The sequence below is a fragment of the Abramis brama genome, assembly GCF_963993115.1.
Source record: "Abramis brama genome assembly, chromosome: 19".
NCBI classification, from domain to species: Eukaryota; Metazoa; Chordata; class Actinopteri; order Cypriniformes; family Leuciscidae; genus Abramis; species Abramis brama.
In genome coordinates, this window is record NC_139981.1 from 16,327,904 (window position 1) to 16,334,224 (window position 6,321).

The 6,321-nt window shown below is 36.7% G+C and overlaps 1 long non-coding RNA gene across 1 annotated transcript in view; it reads right to left on the reverse strand.

Moving 5' to 3' along the window:
• Nucleotides 1-3,889, reverse strand: part of LOC311070191 — a 4,920-nt gene extending 1,031 nt beyond the window's left edge. The window contains exons 1-3 of the long non-coding RNA XR_014603636.1: nucleotides 3,608-3,889; nucleotides 904-968; nucleotides 1-93 (exon numbers count right to left, since the gene is read on the reverse strand). The exon at nucleotides 1-93 is cut by the window's left edge and continues 1,031 nt beyond it. This is a non-coding gene — a long non-coding RNA (uncharacterized lncRNA). The remainder of the gene's footprint in view (nucleotides 94-903; nucleotides 969-3,607) is intronic.
• Between the last annotated feature and the right edge of the window lie 2,432 nt (nucleotides 3,890-6,321).

The window sequence follows — 6,321 nt, forward strand, 5'->3', positions numbered from 1 at the left end:
GGTCCTCATTACATTTGGCCACAGAAAATGGATTTTGATTTTTGTCACAGCTGCTAACCTCCTTGGGCCCATTTCTGGAAGACTTGAGGAAACCTGGAGATGAAAAAAACACATCAGAATCATCTATGTCATCTAAAGAAGATTTTATTGCACAAAAATGAAAAAAAAAGAAATAAAATTGTACTCACTTTAAATGAATATTGCGGGTTCAATACCCGAGATCATCGACAGCATTTGTGGCACAATGTTGATTATCATAGAATTTAATTTCAATTTGTCTCTCCTTTTCTTAAAAAACAAAACAAAAATCTGGGTTCAGTAAGACACTAACAATGGAAATAAATGGGGCAAATCTATAAACATAACATGTTTTACATAGTAAATTACATAAATATGCATATTACCTTGATTTTAATGTGAAAAAAACTGGTCACACCTTTTCTATATACTTTTGCAAATGTGTTTGCCATGACAGTGTAACACATAAAATCCTAAAATGACCATAATAATGAAAAGAACAATTTCACAGATCAAATAATACACAAGTTTTAACAGAAGAAATTATGCAAGTGTTTTATACAAAATAATAAGCTTCACATTTCTACTTATAAATCCTCCAAAACCATAGTCCCCGTTTACTTTCACTGAAGGTGCTTTCAACATAAACTTGTTTGTTTTTAGGAAAAAGTGGAAATGAATTGTCAATGTAATCAAAATTATGTCAGAAATGCTGTTGATTGAGATTATATTGAACCCAAAATATTTCAGTAATATAGGTGTTATTCTAGAACAATTGTTTTTAATATGTTTAATTAAAAAACAAATGTGTCACAGCCTTATATCTCTCTCTCATTCCACACACACACACACACAACAACAGTGCACTGCTTACATGCTACTCACATCGATTCAGCTCCCGGGGGCCCAAACCAATTTCTCTTGTTTTCTGCCCGTCTCCCTGCCTGAACCTGCAACAGCCATCAGACCCATTAATCCTTCCACCCAAGATGACTATGACTGATTTGGCCGCCAAACAATCAATTTGTATCTCTCTCACTCCTTCACTCATTCCTTCTCTTTTGTGGATGTAAAGAATATCATGAAAAAGTGTCAGCGGTAACAGTTTCACAACAGTGGAGTAATAGAGTAATAAGGCAATCAGCGTTTGACCTTGGAAGACAACTAATTCATCTGCCCATCTATCTTAATTATTTCACTTTTCGAAGCACAGTGAAAGAGAAACTGTATCAGTCACTCAGCCCTCTGAGGCAAGCCGCATCTCGTCTTCACCCATGTTGATTTTTGTTTTCTTTTGTTTTGTGTTTTGCCAGCCTAACTCAAGAGAAATGTTTGATGGACGTCAGGTAGCAGGAGATCTAGAGAGTAGTAAAGAGAGATAAACACATCTTATCAAGCAATTCATAATTTATGCATCAGTCGACCATTATGAACACTTCATTTTGAGTATCTCTATCAAATCTGTCCTTATATATCTGACTTTGTTTCATAATTGACAAATTTTGCAACATCGACACTTTTATTGAACTGAATTGAATCAAAACTGAACTGATTCGAACTGAACGACACGATTGCCTTCTGCTTATAGCTGAATTAAACTAATTTCATAATTGATGAACTGAACTGAATCAACACAAACTGACTTGAGCCGAACAATGACACTCTTCTATACAGCAGAATTTGAATTTATCTCATATTTTATGAAGTTTGCATGATTGATCATTATTTTCCTGTTTATTACTGTGAAGATGCTTTGAAATTGAAATCTGTATTGTATAAAGCGCTATATAAATAAAGGTGACTCATGTTCTCTTTCAGTGTCATTCTTGATACCCAAGACAAAATGAACGCCACGACATCACAACACTACGCATTTCTGAATGGCTAGCATTGCAGATTACCATGCTCATCTTGTGAGAGGAACATGAGGCCAGAACCCCCCTCTGAATGGCGAGGAGCAGAAGGTAGGGTCGGCCATGTCTGGGAAAAGCTGCAGTGGAACATTTGTCAGGAGACAGTGACAAAAAGGGGGTGGAAGGGTGGGGAGGCAGAGCTCCACACTATTCAGAGACAATTTGTAAGCGCGGCTGTTGAAGTCAGGCCAAAGACTGGCGAACAGCTGGAGCCCCACCATGATTGATAAACGTGGGCCCCAAGAACTTCATTTCGATGTGAATGAAGACAAAAGCCCGACAATGTTCAGCGAGTGTGTAATGTTAGCGTCATTAAGTGTCAGCTCTGGACATGCCCTGGCTCTCAGATGGGCGACTGAGAGATGCCATGAGGGAGGTCAAGACCCATGCTAATTACCATTTTAGGACAAAACACTCTTTTGTAGCTCTGCAATTATTGATTTACCTCTGAGGGGAAATCATTATAGAGTAGTTTTTGTTGTTCGTTACGAGGATTAAAACATGCACGCATGTAGACGTTGCATTGTGGAAAATTGAAAATGTATGCAACTGTGGTAATACATTTCACAGTGACCGCATAGTCATTTTCACTTGAAAATTTACCTGGAGTATGGATTCGCAGGATGAACTAATGAATGTTAAATGTTTCGTTTTTTGTCGCTTTTGTGGTTCAGTCTGAAACTATAAATACATTTATTTTATAGCAAAATCACACAATTTCACTTCAGTGCTTCGTAGCTAAATTTATACCACAATCAGAGGTGGACAGTAACAAAGTACATTTACTTAAATACTGTACTTAAGTACACATTTGAGTATCTGTACTTTACTTGAGTACTTTTTTTTTCCCTGGAAACTTTTTACTTTAACTTCACTACATTTGAAAGACAAATATCATACTTTTACACCACTACAATTCTGTCAAGATCCTCGAGTAGAAAGTAGTAACGTCAGTCAGGGGATCATTTTGGTTGCAGGGGTTGCATTTTGGTTGGAAATGAAAGTCGGGTTGACGTCAGAACCCGACTGAACGTCTGTCCAACGTTGGAGATTAATGTCAATCTGGCGTTGGATTCTGACATCAAACTGATTTTCATTTTCAGTGTTGGGTTTGGTCTTCTAAATGTGAATTTTGCCATTGTTTTGGAGCACACTAGCTTATAGATAACAGTAAGGCTAACATATTCATACTAAAAGCCAAAAAACTTAGTTTAATAGGGCACTATTTGAGGGAACAGCAATGTCGGTGTCCGAAACCATTGTGGACGTTATTGAGTGCACTTATTCAATCTCACATTCAATCCCACTACTGGAACTATGTTCTAGAAATAAATTAGATATTGATATGAGGGTAGGTAGGCAGGCATAGATTTAGATAAAACAATGCATTAACATTTACTTTTGATACTTAAGTACTTTTAAAAACAAGTACTTCTGTACTTTTACCTAAGTAAAAATTGGTCTTTACAACTTTTACTTGTAACGGAGTAATATTTGACCAGTAGTATCTGTACCTTCACTCAAGTAAGGAAGTTGTATACTTTGTCCACCTCTGACCACAATCAAGACAATATTAAGGCACTCCTTGCCTTAGGTCTTCTGAAGTAAGCTCTATTACAGTAATCCTGTACGTAATTCACATAAGATTGTTTTACACGAATTTAAGATTTTCTCACCTTAAGCTGGCATTCCTCTTGAAGTGGTTCAACTATGTCATGACCATCATCATCATCATCATCATCTGCGTTTGCCTCTTCATTTGGCTACTAAGGAGTTCTCTGAAAAATGCACTGACAGAGACATACAGCTGTGGAGATACTGACAGAGAAGCAAACCTGAAAAAAGTGTCAGTGCATTTTGTTTGTGTTAAGATACATTTTTTGCTGGATGTTTTATATAGTAAACTTAAAAACGTAGTTTGATCATTTGTGTTGTCATAAATTGGTACATAGTACATGTTACATTACATGCACATTGCAAGTGCAAAGACATTTGTGCTTCTTGCACAGTTTAGATTAATAACAATAATTCAGTACTATACTATAGTTTTATATACAATACAGCTTAAAAAAGTTCAAATAGTACATACTGATTTATGACTAAAACTTTTAGCATTAGTTTCTTCTCCATTTCATTTGAAAAATAAAAGAATAGAAAAAAAACGTATATTTGGCAAACAATCAGAAAGCAGAACAAAGCAGATACATCTATTCCAACGCTATATTCTAGTCTTATTAAATGGCTGGGTACTCTTAAGAATTTGCAGAGCAAATTGAAAAGTTTTCTGTCACAGCGTAAAATATATAGACGACTCTGAAGTTGATAAAAATTGTGTATTGTTCTGTTTTAATCCTAAAACTCAATTGCAGACAACCTCATAACAGCAAAGTGGATCCCTGGGTCATCTATTCAGAAACACTAGGCCAAATTTCAGCTGCCATGGCTCACGATGAATGAGTGAATGTTGATGAACATGGAAGATCTACAGGGGCAATCTTTTTTCCCCTCTTTGGCGGAACGAGGGAGGAGAGCGGCGCCTCGGCGGTCCCGTGGGAGGAGTGCACCTCTCTCAATATTCAGAATATTCTGGTGGAAGTTCAGAGAGAGATATCAATCTCACTTTGAAGCACCAGGCCTTCATTTGTTTGTGAGAGATGTGAGGTGTTCGCCAGATGACTGTGCCAATTCTTCAAAAGCCACTTACAGTAGAGACACTCACTGTAGCGTTTGCTTTTGTTGTCTGGGCTCAGATGACTCTCAAACCCAATAGTGAAGCCTTGATTGAAGCAGTGCACCCAATTCACCTGTGCATTAAGGAGAATGCGCAACCTTTGCTATGACAGAGTGAAGCTGAATGCATAGGGTATTGCTGGTAAATAAAAAATACAAAAAGCTGAAGTTTTTATAATCAGGCAAAGTAGATATAGATATAAATAAATAGACATGTAAAAATGTCACCAAAACAGTTCTTTTTCAACTTTTTAAGTATGCAACTAATTGTTTGTTGATAAAATGATTACATTGATAAACGTATTACATTGTTTAAATTAATATTTTTTTTTGCTTTATTTGTATATGTACATTTCTGAAATACATAACAGTTATGTTTAAGTTGTAATTGTAATGTCTAAATTGTAATGTGAACTCATGCATTTTCTGTAAAGCTGCTATGAAATGATGTCTATTGTGAAAAGCGCTATACAGTAGTTTCCTTATTTATTAGACTGACAGAAATAATGCTAATATACATTTATGCACATTTTAGCTATCGAAATAGCAAGAATAATGACGCAAAATACCATAATGAAGAGTATAAGGTGGATCTCTTTAAAAAAAAATAAAAAAATAAAAAAAAAAATAATAATAATAATAATAATACTCTCACTCCAGTGAGCTCACTGCTCCACGGGAGTACCACCCACTAGAATTTATAAACACATTCACATGGCTGTTAATTTGCTTCAATTTTGTGTCACTTTAGAGAGGATTTCATCACCTGGAGGCTCTCCACTTACCGCTGAGGTGCTGTTATTTTTCTTCTCTTTGTCATCAACACTTGTTTTCAGAGTGGTGGCATGTGTTGTGTGTGTGTGTCAGGATGTTGGTTGCAGTTTTAGCAAAGCAATGGGCCATGCCGGCCTCTCTGCAAGCGTGTTTATAAGGGGAGTCTTCATGGCCACTCAGTTGAGCCTGGTTTACCAACACTATTGATTGCAGGTGATATTCTGGACAGAGTCCATCTGACCTCTTAGGGGACTTAAATACATCATTGTCCTGGAGGGGGACCTCGAGAGACCTCCTGACCACAGATGAAAACACACACACATGCAACCACTGTGACATTGTTGGAGAAATAAAGTCATCTTCACAGAGAGAATTTACAGATCTATTTAAAATAGTTAAGTTACATTTAAATACTGTAGGGAATGAAAAAGAAAATACGGTTTATATGGAAAATGGTGAAACTTTCCTCTTAGATATGCATTATCTCAACATCATGCAGCTCTTCCCTTTTGATTCCCTGGAATACTAATTAGATTTCTTAATATGCAATCATGTTAACATTCAGGCTAATTTGCGCACCATGCATCTTTGTTTTCAAACACACCTTTGAGCAATTGATGGAAATCCAATGAGACGTAGGCTTACCTGCCATGAAACAACCACGTCTACTACCGACACGAGGCAGGGACAGGGGGAAGTACGTTTTAAATTAATTACCATCAGGCCCCTTGTAACTGTTCACTTTTGTAAACAAACATTCTAATGTGCAGTAATTAATTAAATCTGCCACTCTCTCCCTCTCCTCTCATTGATCTTTCTTGGTTTTAGCTTCCAAATCTAGTCAAGGTGTTATTCACTGGTAGTCAAATGCCAGGTGAGAGCCTCA